This window comes from Lissotriton vulgaris, chromosome 10 (assembly GCF_964263255.1).
Source record: "Lissotriton vulgaris chromosome 10, aLisVul1.2, whole genome shotgun sequence".
In the NCBI taxonomy this organism is placed as follows: Eukaryota; Metazoa; Chordata; class Amphibia; order Caudata; family Salamandridae; genus Lissotriton; species Lissotriton vulgaris.
The window spans coordinates 789,905,271-789,919,350 of NC_141698.1; the positions used below are offsets into that span (position 1 = coordinate 789,905,271).

The window sequence follows — 14,080 nt, forward strand, 5'->3', positions numbered from 1 at the left end:
CCAGTCAGGTACCTCTCTCATATTTACACCATCCCCATGAATGTCCTCTAGTAGAAAAATGTCCTCTACATCAAGATTACTTAGTGTATTACTGGCAGATACAGCTGGTCTGTCCTTAACTGTTGTGCAGTACCATTTCTTTAGTTTTAATTTCCTTGCAAACAAAAACAAGTCTATGCGAGTCTGTGCAAAGTTCATATTGTGGGATGGACAGAAGGAAAGGCCAAGTGCCAAGATCTCTTTCTCACCTTCAGTTAGCACATGGCGTGAAAGGTTCACCACAGTCATATTCATTTCGAATTCTTGCTCCTTGTCGCCATTCCCATTGGAGCCTGCGTGGCGTTTGATCCTCCTCTTTTTTGCTTGTTTGTTCCTCCTGTTCCTCCTCTGCTTCCACGTCCTCGACCTCTTTGATTCCCCTTTTCCCCCTGAAAGGTGTCTGTCCGATTCTGACTCATCATCTGGAACTGAGCTAAAAAATTCACCCTTTTGTTGACAATAGCTGGGGGCTCCTGGGTGTTACCAGATGTTGAGGCGTCCGACAAGTTGCCATCCGATACATCGCTTTCCACTATCTCCATGCTGGGTCCTGACTTCTGTTGACTGGTCAGCGCCATCCCTGTTTTCTTATCAAAGAGATGGTCGTACTTTTTTTGGAATGTTAAAGTACGTCCAGACTGATAATCTTTGAAGTCCCTTATAAATTTCCTTTGTTTTTTGGCCGTGATCTCCTCTTCCAATTTCTCCATTTTCACATTGAGTTTCTTTAAATGTTCTTCTAATGCTTCCTTTGTCATCAGTGGTTCGATTTCCGCTAGGAGATTCTCTATATCTTTCAGAAGCTTGGCACGGTCTTTGAGGGCATATTTTACAAGGATTTTCATCATTAACATAGAACATGATGAGGTGTTATCAGACCATTCATTGATCATCTCCGGATCCGGTTCTTCATACGTTGGAATTGTAAAGATCCGGAGACCCCTTGGAACTCGTTTAACCTCAATGTATCTAAATAGTGACTCCGCCTCCCACCACTTAGAGAGTTCTTTCTTGTATAGTTAGTTTTTCTAGTAGACCTATTTTCGTTTGCAGGGTTATTTCTTGCCCGATGCTGACTGAAGTCTGGGCTGGCTCTGCATTTTCACCTGCAATGTTGAAGAATAGTTTGTCCGCTGTCTGTTTGCGACGAGAATCCACTTCACCTGCCATGGTTACGTTAATTGAGCAAACAATTTCCGTGCGTGTCTAGAAGCTTATGATCGCCAGTCAGCTTCAGCACGCTCTCCTACTTTTGTGTAGTAACGTCGGTAGGCAGAGAACCCGTACTGTGCACGCCTACGTGATAGCTTCAAGGTGTTCCCACCCCGTTACTATCCGCCAGCGCGCCTCTCCAGGTCTTCCGCTTTACCTCCGTTTCAGTTTTTCAACAGATCACCGTCGGGGCATCAAGGTTCACTCGTAATGCAGTTTCTAGATAATCCTCCACGCTGACGTTCTTTCAGCTGGGTCCAGACAGCGTTGTGTTACACAAAAGGTCAGCCCGTGCACCTCTTATGCAATTTCTCTCCTCCAGTGCCGGTTTGCGCACCTTGGGATGTCGTTGAACGGTCCCAGATAGGCCACCGACCGGCCTTAAATATGTGCCAGCAATTACCTCCTCTGTTCCGAAGTAAGCCAGGACACCCGGAATGTGTTTGCAAAATTTATTTAGCAGATGAAAAAGTGCGACGCGTTTCGCCGATAAGGCTTGCTCACGCTCGTCTGGAATACAGTGACGGCCATTTTTAAAGTGCTCAAAACACACCCCCAGTGTATACATATCACCACCATGGTAATGTGGGCTGCCATTTTATACAAGTACTAGTAACATAGCTTCATTGTATGCATATAATACAGGTGTCCTGATAAATCATTGTACCGTATTTGGAACCATTGCTGCAACGTCTGCATGTTGAACAACGTGATTATAAACAAAAGTTTAGTGCTTGTGTCAAATATTCGCAAATATGAAAAACAATACAGCCTGGCGCCCTTATAGTCTGCAAATTATTTAAATGGACACATAGTAAGCCCGATGCAACTAGAGCCTTCCCAATGCCCGACATTAGTTCCAAATCGACATTAGCGGTCACGTGTTATCAGTGTACACGTAACCTTGACTTTCATTGGATGTTCCACCGCAAGCCTGTAGTACGCCTAATGCAATTGGGCCCCGCTGCTAGGATACGAGTTGTAAACAACATGCCGGCTATTTCCATATTAATGACTGGTGCAGCCCAAGTGGGCAAGTGCTATTGATGTAGATACACTGGCTGAAATATCAGGCGTATATAGTACATATTGATCAAGTCCTTGCCCCAGTGGGCTAGTGTTGTACAAAATTATTGCCAGACATAAGCAGGCACATGATCCCCTGAGAGAATCAAAGTTGGTGTCCAATATATCCACAATCGTGGAATAAGTCTTTGCCCAAGTGGGCAATTATAACTTCATACCGTATTGGGCTTTGACCAGGTAAGTACATGATGTTCAACAAAGTCAATGTTCTTATTCAACAAATTCATTGTATCCAGCAGTTCCCCACATTACCTGTGAAAAAATAATTAAACTATTACAAAATAAAACAGATTAAAATGCTGAGAGCAAAATTACTGATTCATAGCATAAAATATACACAATTATTCTTCATACAAATGAACTGACAGTTCCTCACTAGTGTTAAGCCCTAACGGGGTCAGACATTGAAATTCAATAATGTATTTGGACTCAAGCTTTCTCATAGAGAGTTCATAGTTGCCACCTCTTATTCCCAGATCAACACAATCAATAACCACCATGCATAGTTTAGTCTCATCCTGCATGCCGCTTTCGAATATATATATATATATATATATATATCATGGTTCTTGAACTTTTGCCCCTCTTTGTACTGGTTCTTAGACCTTTGCCCTATCCTTTTTCTGGTTCTTCTTCCTGGGAGAAATAAAAAGTAAAAATAGATCAGATAAAAAAAATGTATAGCCGACGGCAGCACTACCTCCCCAATGGCCGACGCGGCCCCGCCCGTTTTGCGGAAGTGCCGCACTGCGGGAAAATCGGGGCCACGGTAAACGGGTATCTGGAGACTATGTATTCATACGTTGCAACGTTTTAGTTTTTACATTTCATCTGAAAGGGTATTTTCTTCCTTTAGGGATGGGTGTTCATTTATTTTCAGTGTTTTGACTTTGCCACTTCTTTGTCCATTAAAATCAATTTGGCACACTCCCATCTGGAAGACCATCCCCAGGAAGATGGATGATCCCTCCTGTTGTCACATGTTAGTGATACGTAATCAGGGAACATCTTTAGGCACTATATTCTTTGATCTTGCTCCTATACTTTCACTTCTTCCTTTTCTCATTTTCTTTGAAAACGTTCTTGCTCTTATTGCTCCCCACCCGTCATGGGATGTAGGAGGTGTCTAGTGTTATTATATGCATATTTAAAAATCAATAAACTGTTTGAAACCATAAAATCATATTGGCCCTAAAGAGCTCAATAGAAGAGATAAGAAATTCTGTTATGAAGCCATCTCTGAAATGTATGAAATGAATGAAATGAAAATAAATTTATAACGCGCAGAACTCAGCCCAATGGGCATCAATGCGCATAACATAATATATTGAATAACCATGCAATGCTTAATAATAGGCTTTCCCAAAATACCAGGTCTTGAGAGCTCTCTTAAAGAGGGGCAAGGATGAAAGGGCCTTGAGCTCGCAGGGGAGAGCATTCCATAGTCGAGGGGCCACTGATGCAAAGGCTCTACCTCCCCATCTTGTCTTTTTAATGCGGGGGATAACAAGGAGGTTATGTTGAGAAGATCTGAAACATCTGCTGGGTACATAGTTAGAAAGCAAAGATCCCAGTCCGTTGGCCGGTCCTGCTGTAAGAGCCTTATGGACTAGGCAACTAATTTTAAAAGAGATGCGTTGCTCAATGAGTAGCCAATGAAGATTCTTCCTGGCTAATGTGGCGGAGGCAGAGCAAGGAAGGTCCAGAACAAATCTCGCTGCTGCATTCTGTGTTACTTGCAGGCGATGTACCAATCCCTTGTTAATCTCAGTGTATAGCGCATTGCAATAATCTAAGCGAGATCCAACCAATGCTACCACTGTTTGTTTTCTTGCCTGCGGGGATAAGTAGTGAGCTATTCTGCGAAGGATTTTTAAAACTCCCCAGCAGGTAGCTACAGTTCTATTGATCTGTAGGTTCATGGCCAGCTCAATGTCAAAGATGACCCCCAGGTTTCTTGCCGACTGTGAAGGGGTCGGACAGGTTCCCAGTGATGGCGGCCACCATTCACTCGACCAGGCGTCCCTGTCCTTTCCGAATATCAGCACCTCGGTCTTGTCGCCATTCAGCTTCAAGGAATTGAGCGTCATCCAATCGGCAACCGATTGCATGCAACTCCTGAAGCTGAACGCTGTGGTGCTGACAGACCGTGACAGGGACACCATGATCTGAGTGTCGTATGCATACAACACTACCTCCATCCCCTGAGATCTTACTAGTCTAGCAAGTGGGGCCACATAGATGTTGATTTGGGTCGGACTTAAAGCCGACCCTTGTGGCACCCCACATTGCAAAGACTTTACAATGGAGAGGTATTTACCCATTTGGACCCTCTGCTCCCTAAGCTCTAGAAAGGAGGATAGAAGGATAAGGGCGAGCCCCTCCACCCCCAACTCCCTCAGTTGAGATGTTAAGACTGAGGGAGAAAGGGTGACGAATGCAGCGGTCAGATCCAATAAGACCAACATCGTGGTCTGTCCTTTATCTACATTCATCCTGATGTTGTTGGTCACAACAGTGAGTGCAGACTCTGTGCTGTGTAGTTTTCTGAAACCATGTTGAGTCTGATCAAGTAATCCAGAGGAGTCCAGGAAGGCAGACAGATGATGGTTCAGGTGCATCTCAAGCATTTTGGCTGGGGCAGGTAGTAGAGAAATAGGTCTAAAGTTTTTTAGCACTGCAGGATCCAAAGAGGGTTTCTTTAGTAACGGCCTGATGATGGCCCTCTTCCAAGCCGAGGGAAATACACTGTGCTCTAAAGCACTATTCATAACCTCCAAGATGTAGGGAAGAAAGGTGTCCCTGCATTCCTTCAGAGTTTTAAGCTGGCATGGATCCAAGGGAGAGGAGGACTTCGTCTTATTCAGCAGGAGGTTAAGATTTTCCAGAGTGACAGGAGGGAATTTGGTAAGGGTCTTGTCAGGATTCTTTGACCATTTTTCTAAAATTGACAAATCCGTGGCTATATGTGTTCCCAGACGCTTCCTCTGTATTTCCAATTGCATGGAAATTTCTACAATTTTCGTGTGAAAGAAGCTTGAGATGTTGTCACAGAGCTCCTGAGAGCCTATTATAGGATCAGGTGTCTGTAATGAGTAGAGGGAATCTACGATTTTGAAAAGTTCCCTAGATGATGTCAAGGATGTAGTAATGTTGGAGAAGTGGTCTTGTTTGGTTTTGATAACTGAGGCCTTATATATCTTTAGGGAAGTTTTGTACAGCTCTCTATCCTTAGTGTCCCATGTCCTCCTCCACTGTCTTTCCTCTTTTCAATCTCTGTTCATCCTGTACATAAATGATAACGATGAAAAACAGATGGACGTTTTGTGAGATGCACCAAAAATTAGGGATGCAGAATAATCCAATATTGTTATTCGGCATTATTCAATTTTATTAGCCAGAACCCTAATAGCATTGAAACGACAATTTGCTGCAAAGAAGAAAATTCTAATTTAAAAACCATGAAAATAATCAGGTGTGATTCGGCACAAAACCCTGATTACTTTAAAATAGCAGAATAGTTGTGCTGTCCTTTGAGGATATCCCTTAATTGTCCTGTCCTGATGTTTATTTCTAGCACCAAGGATTGAAATGTGGTCGACATTATTCATACACGTAAACCCAAAAACCTGACAAATTCAGGGCTGTGAGCTGTTGTAACACAAGGTTTAATTCTTGTCACTTTTGTGTACTGTATTTATTTTTTGGGTGGTTCTCCTCACCAAGGACACGTTGTTTTGTATGGGGGTGTTTGAGATTTGTTGGATAAACTCTTATGGAAACTGTGGAATGGAATGCCGGTTTCTCCTTTACATAAATGATTGCATTACTTTTCTAATTATTTGCATTAATTGAGAACAGTAATTGTTGCTGAAAATGTTTAAATAATTATCTCTCATACTGATGGGAACCCATGTTGCTTTCAAATACCATGTACCCACGTTCCAACGAGAGTCAGGGGTGCCCTTGTGAACATGATATACACCCTAGAGTTGTGGCCAGGGAAATGAGCAACCACTCCTCTGTAGTCACTCAAAGCCAGTTCTGCGGGTAACTGTCGTGGAACGGTCCCAGATAGGCCACCGACTGGCCTTAAATATGTGCCAGCAATTACCTCCTCTGTTCCGAAGTAAGCCAGGACACCCGGAATGTGTTTGCAAAATTTATTTAGCAGATGAAAAAGTGCGACGCGTTTCGCCGATAAGGCTTGCTCACGCTCGTCTGGAATACAGTGACGGCCATTTTTAAAGTGCTCAAAACACACCCCCAGTGTATACATATCACCACCATGGTAATGTGGGCTGCCATTTTATACAAGTACTAGTAACATAGCTTCATTGTATACATATAATACAGGTGTCCTGATAAATCATTGTACCGTATTTGGAACCATTGCTGCAACGTCTGCATGTTGAACAACGTGATTATAAACAAAAGTTTAGTGCTTGTGTCAAATATTCGCAAATATGAAAAACAATACAGCCTGGCGCCCTTATAGTCTGCAAATTATTTAAATGGACACATAGTAAGCCCGATGCAACTAGAGCCTTCCCAATGCCCGACATTAGTTCCAAATCGACATTAGCGGTCACGTGTTATCAGTGTACACGTAACCTTGACTTTCATTGGATGTTCCACCGCAAGCCTGTAGTACGCCTAATGCAATTGGGCCCCGCTGCTAGGATACGAGTTGTAAACAACATGCCGGCTATTTCCATATTAATGACTGGTGCAGCCCAAGTGGGCAAGTGCTATTGATGTAGATACACTGGCTGAAATATCAGGCGTATATAGTACATATTGATCAAGTCCTTGCCCCAGTGGGCTAGTGTTGTACAAAATTATTGCCAGACATAAGCAGGCACATGATCCCCTGAGAGAATCAAAGTTGGTGTCCAATATATCCATAATCGTGGAATAAGTCTTTGCCCAAGTGGGCAATTATAACTTCATACCGTATTGGGCTTTGACCAGGTAAGTACATGATGTTCAACAAAGTCAATGTTCTTATTCAACAAATTCATTGTATCCAGCAGTTCCCCACATTACCTGTGAAAAAATAATTAAACTATTACAAAATAAAACAGATGAAAATGCTGAGAGCAAAATTACTGATTCATAGCATAAAATATACACAATTATTCTTCATACAAATGAACTGACAGTTCCTCACTAGTGTTAAGCCCTAACGGGGTCAGACATTGAAATTCAATAATGTATTTGGACTCAAGCTTTCTCATAGAGAGTTCATAGTTGCCACCTCTTATTCCCAGATCAACACAATCAATAACCACCATGCATAGTTTAGTCTCATCCTGCATGCCGCTTTCGAATATATATATATATATATATATATATATATATATATATATATATATATATATATATATACATATATATATATATATATATATATATATATATATATATATATATATATATATATATATATATATATATATATATATATATATATATATCATGGTTCTTGAACTTTTGCCCCTCTTTGTACTGGTTCTTAGACCTTTGCCCTATCCTTTTTCTGGTTCTTCTTCCTGGGAGAAATAAAAAGTAAAAATAGATCAGATAAAAAAAATGTATAGCCGACGGCAGCACTACCTCCCCAATGGCCGACGCGGCCCCGCCCGTTTTGCGGAAGTGCCGCACTGCGGGAAAATCGGGGCCACGGTAAACGGGTATCTGGAGACTATGTATTCATACGTTGCAACGTTTTAGTTTTTACATTTCATCTGAAAGGGTATTTTCTTCCTTTAGGGATGGGTGTTCATTTATTTTCAGTGTTTTGACTTTGCCACTTCTTTGTCCATTAAAATCAATTTGGCACACTCCCATCTGGAAGACCATCCCCAGGAAGATGGATGATCCCTCCTGTTGTCACATGTTAGTGATACGTAATCAGGGAACATCTTTAGGCACTATATTCTTTGATCTTGCTCCTATACTTTCACTTCTTCCTTTTCTCATTTTCTTTGAAAACGTTCTTGCTCTTATTGCTCCCCACCCGTCATGGGATGTAGGAGGTGTCTAGTGTTATTATATGCATATTTAAAAATCAATAAACTGTTTGAAACCATAAAATCATATTGGCCCTAAAGAGCTCAATAGAAGAGATAAGAAATTCTGTTATAAAGCCATCTCTGAAATGTATGAAATGAATGAAATGAAAATAAATTTATAACGCGCAGAACTCAGCCCAATGGGCATCAAGGCGCATAACATAATATATTGAATAACCATGCAATGCTTAATAATAGGCTTTCCCAAAATACCAGGTCTTGAGAGCTCTCTTAAAGAGGGGCAAGGATGAAAGGGCCTTGAGCTCGCAGGGGAGAGCATTCCATAGTCGAGGGGCCACTGATGCAAAGGCTCTACCTCCCCATCTTGTCTTTTTAATGCGGGGGATAACAAGGAGGTTCTGTTGAGAAGATCTGAAACATCTGCTGGGTACATAGTTAGAAAGCAAAGATCCCAGTCCGTTGGCCGGTCCTGCTGTAAGAGCCTTATGGACTAGGCAACTAATTTTAAAAGAGATGCGTTGCTCAATGAGTAGCCAATGAAGATTCTTCCTGGCTAATGTGGCGGAGGCAGAGCAAGGAAGGTCCAGAACAAATCTCGCTGCTGCATTCTGTGTTACTTGCAGGCGATGTACCAATCCCTTGTTAATCTCAGTGTATAGCGCATTGCAATAATCTAAGCGAGATCCAACCAATGCTACCACTGTTTGTTTTCTTGCCTGCGGGGATAAGTAGTGAGCTATTCTGCGAAGGATTTTTAGAACTCCCCAGCAGGTAGCTACAGTTCTATTGATCTGTAGGTTCATGGCCAGCTCAATGTCAAAGATGACCCCCAGGTTTCTTGCCGACTGTGAAGGGGTCGGACAGGTTCCCAGTGATGGCGGCCACCATTCACTCGACCAGGCGTCCCTGTCCTTTCGAATATCAGCACCTCGGTCTTGTCGCCATTCAGCTTCAAGGAATTGAGCGTCATCCAATCGGCAACCGATTGCATGCAACTCCTGAAGCTGAACGCTGTGGTGCTGACAGACCGTGACAGGGACACCATGATCTGAGTGTCGTATGCATACGACACTACCTCCATCCCCTGAGATCTTACTAGTCTAGCAAGTGGGGCCACATAGATGTTGATTTGGGTCGGACTTAAAGCCGACCCTTGTGGCACCCCACATTGCAAAGACTTTACATGGGAGAGGCATTTACCCATTTGGACCCTCTGCTCCCTAAGCTCTATAAAGGAGGATAGAAGGTTAAGGGCGAGCCCCTCCACCCCCAACTCCCTCAGTTGAGATGTTAAGACTGAGGGAGAAAGGGTGACGAATGCAGCGGTCAGATCCAATAAGACCAACATCGTGGTCTGTCCTTTGTCTACATTCATCCTGATGTTGTTGGTCACAACAGTGAGTGCAGACTCTGTGCTGTGTAGTTTTCTGAAACCATGTTGAGTCTGATCAAGTAATCCAGAGGAGTCCAGGAAGGCAGACAGATGATGGTTCAGGTGCATCTCAAGCATTTTGGCTGGGGCAGGTAGTAGAGAAATAGGTCTAAAGTTTTTTAGCACTGCAGGATCCAAAGAGGGTTTCTTTAGTAACGGCCTGATGATGGCCCTCTTCCAAGCAGAGGGAAATACACCGTGCTCTAAAGCACTATTCATAACCTCCAAGATGTAGGGAAGAAAGGTGTCCCTGCATTCCTTCAGAGTTTTAAGTTGGCATGGATCCAAGGGAGAGGAGGACTTCGTCTTATTCAGCAGGAGGTTAAGATTTTCCAGAGTGACAGGAGGGAATTTGGTAAGGGTCTTGTCAGGATTCTTTGACCATTTTTCTAAAATTGACAAATCCGTGGCTATATGTGTTCCCAGACGCTTCCTCTGCATTTCCAATTGCATGGAAATGTCTACAATTTTCGTGTGAAAGAAGCTTGAGATGTTGTCACAGAGCTCCTGAGAGCCTATTATAGGATCAGGTGTCTGTAATGAGTAGAGGGAATCTACGATTTTGAAAAGTTCCCTAGATGATGTCAAGGATGTAGTAATGTTGGAGAAGTGGTCTTGTTTGGTTTTGATAACTGAGGCCTTATATATCTTTAGGGAAGTTTTGTACAGCTCTCTATCCTTAGTGTCCCATGTCCTCCTCCACTGTCTTTCTTCTTTTCAATCTCTGTTCATCCTGTACATAAATGATAACGATGAAAAACAGATGGACGTTTTGTGAGATGCACCAAAAATTAGGGATGCAGAATAATCCAATATTGTTATTCGTCATTATTCAATTTTATTAGCCAGAACCCTAATAGCATTGAAACGACAATTTGCTGCAAAGAAGAAAATTCTAATTTAAAAACCATGAAAATAATCAGGTGTGATTCGGCACAAAACCCTGATTACTTTAAAATAGCAGAATAGTTGTGCTGTCCTTTGAGGATATCCCTTAATTGTCCTGTCCTGATGTTTATTTCTAGCACCAAGGATTGAAATGTGGTCGACATTATTCATACACATAAACCCAAAAACCTGACAAATTCAGGGCTGTGAGCTGTTGTAACACAAGGTTTAATTCTTGTCACTTCTGTGTACTGTATTTATTTTTTGGGTGGTTCTCCTCACCAAGGACACGTTGTTTTGTATGGGGGTGTTTGAGATTTGTTGGATAAACTCTTATGGAAACTGTGGAATGGAATGCCGGTTTCTCCTTTACATAAATGATTGCATTACTTTTCTAATTATTTGCATTAATTGAGAACAGTAATTGTTGCTGAAAATTTTTAAATAATTATCTCTCATACTGATGGGAACCCATGTTGCTTTCAAATACCATGTACCCACGTTCCAACGAGAGTCAGGGGTGCCCTTGTGAACATGATATACACCCTAGAGTTGTGGCCAGGGAAATGAGCAACCACTCCTCTGTAGTCACTCAAAGCCAGTTCTGCGGGTAACTCCTCTTCCATTGGGATTGGTTCCTGGTTGACTAGAGGAGCAAAGGAGGAGGCAGGCCCAGATGTTAACTACATCTGCCTGTGACAGGATACACCCCCTTTAAAGTTAATAATGTTCCAAGGCACTGTCCAGATGGTCACCCTGTCAGAGGAAGTGAACACCTTCCAACACTAAAGGCCTTTGTCTCAGGCCTGGTAACATTGTTCACACCTCATCTCATCAAAGGGGCTATTCAGCTCTAGCTGACAGTTAGAAGCTCATGCTAATGGGTTTCTAGAGACTTTAGGGAGGTAAACAGTGACTATTTATAAGAACCTTTTGTAAAATATTTAGTACAAATCTCACCAGTGAATTGGGCATGTAATAAATATTTCAAAAAGTCAAACAATTAACTTTGCAGCAGTTTCATAGGCAGCGATAACAATGGAACATCTAATCCTGCAACAGTGAAAATAGCTTTTAGGGTCTCATCACTGTAAGGGCATGTTTAACATTAAACCTTTACAGTTTTAAAACTGCAAATTACGGTAGTAAATATACTGTCATGTTTGCACTGTCACTCTAGTGGTGGCAGAATGTGCGCTACAGTCCATCAGTGACATTTAACTTAAAGACCCTAGGTACACTTTGTACCATAAACCAGGGACGTATGTTATGCTAATAAAATTATTGAGTACATGAGTGCCCCAGCAACGGGGCTTCCCAACGCTTCCCATAGCAGATGAAACATTTCTTTTTTTAAATACACCAGAGAGAGACAAGAAAGGCACGACAAAGCCTAAGTGGCAAAGAACCAGGCTTTTTCCTGAAGCAAAGATGACTCTGCGTGTTCCTTAGTTCAGGGGGCAAACTGTTCCAAAGAGCCAGGGCCAAAACCCAAAAAGAGTGACCTTCTGATCTTTTTCTTTTGAACACAGGTATCACTATCAGGTTTAACTAAGATGAGAAGAGGGCTCTATTAGGAATATAGGGTTGCATAAGACCAGAAAGTAAGGGGCACCCAAAGCATTCATTATCTTGTTTGAAGGACTAAGGACTTTAAATAAATTGCACTTCTCAAAATACAGTCAGTGGAGCTTCTGCAAGAGTCCATGGGCTGGACAAACCTTAGGGAGGGCAACATATTGGACCAACTGCAGCCTCTTTAAGATCAATATCTTGCCACCTAGATACAGGACGTTGCAGTAGTCCAGACACGAAAAGTTAAGAGACTGAAGGATCAACCGTCGAATGTGAAGTTGGAAAAAAACGATAATGGGTTTAAATCCTCCCAGAAGGCTAAAACAGGTGCCAGGGAATCGTCCAACCATATACCCCCATCTTTTACAGATGATTGAGGTGAGGGAGGGGATCCCAGGCTTTCCAGCCACCAATGATCTCCCCAGGATTGGGTGTGCTTTGAAAACACCAAGATCTCAGTCTTACTAGAGTTAAGATTCATGCAACTAGCTTCCATCCAGCTGTCCACTGCCAGGATACAGTTCTGAAAGTTAGCAATGTATTTGGACAAATCAGCATAGAAAGAGATGATAAGTTGGGTATCATCTGCAAATGAGATGACAGAGACCCCAAAGGGTGTCATAAAATTAACCAGGGGTCTGACAATGTTAAAAAGAGTAGCGGTCAATGAGAAACCCTGAAGGACCCCGTGCTCCAAGGGTCTGTGCAAGAATGAAAAGGGAGGAGAAATAACCGGAAATGATCAGTGGCTGAGGAAGAAGGCAAACCAAGGTAGGCTCATTGCAGATGCCAATATTGCAAAGGCACTACAAAAATACATTTTGTGAGATAGTATCCAAGGTAGTGCTCAAGGCAGTAGAGTTGCCTTCATCTGCCACTCTTTGGAGTGTATCTTTTACTGCCAAGAGAGCAGACTCCGAGCTGTGATAGGACAAAAAACTATTTTGAAATATGTCCAGAATGTGGTTCACCTCTAAAACTCAGATTATTGATGTGTTTTTTCATAACTTTACCTATAAAAGGAAGCAGGAAAATGGGGCAATAGTTTTTGGGTCTGGTTGGATCAAGAGACAATTATTTCAGGAGGAGATTCGCTTTCGGCTGTTTATGTGCCCAGAGTGGCTGAGACACAAAGAAAGATTGGCTACCTCTAAAAAAGAAGGAAGAATAACCTTGTGAAGTTTTATAACCCAGTTAGGTTTACGGGGTTGTCAGGAGAACCAGATTTCACTATACTGCATAGGGTTAATAAAGAGGACAAGTCAAGGAGAGCGAATTTGTTCAGTTCTGGCATCGGTAGTGTTGCCTCTGACCATACAGAGCAGATCTCACCATTGGGTAAAGCCTTGGCCTAACTGGTGAATAGATGGCAATGGCCTTTTCAACAAAGAAGTCAGCAATTTTATTTCAGTGGTCATTAGAAACCTCAACTGGCTCTGTAGTAGCTGGTTTTGTTAAGCTGTTAACTACAGCAAAAATTTCTTTAGCAGGATTCTTACTATTTAAAATGTTGTTAGAGAGGTACTTGTCTTGAGTGTTCCTTATCAATTTATGGTACTCTTTAACTGTGTTCATGTAGTGTGCCATTGCCCCTATGTCGTAGATTTTACTCCATGTTTGCTTGAGCACCTTGCACCACTTTTTTTATGCACCCAGCATTTTATTGAACCAGGAAGCGGAGCACCTACTTCTGACCTGAACCTGGCGAAGAGGTATAAAATTGTCAAGAGCCAAGGTAAACCAAGTCTTTACCTCAGATTTTGCACACACCACGTTGAAATGTAATTGCGGGATATTGGCAGAGATGTAA

At 42.2% G+C, this 14,080-nt stretch overlaps 1 pseudogene; it reads right to left on the reverse strand.

Annotated features, from left to right (window-relative positions):
* Nucleotides 1–290: 290 nt before the first annotated feature.
* Nucleotides 291–1,209, reverse strand: LOC147688802 (uncharacterized; annotated as a pseudogene).
* Between the last annotated feature and the right edge of the window lie 12,871 nt (nt 1,210–14,080).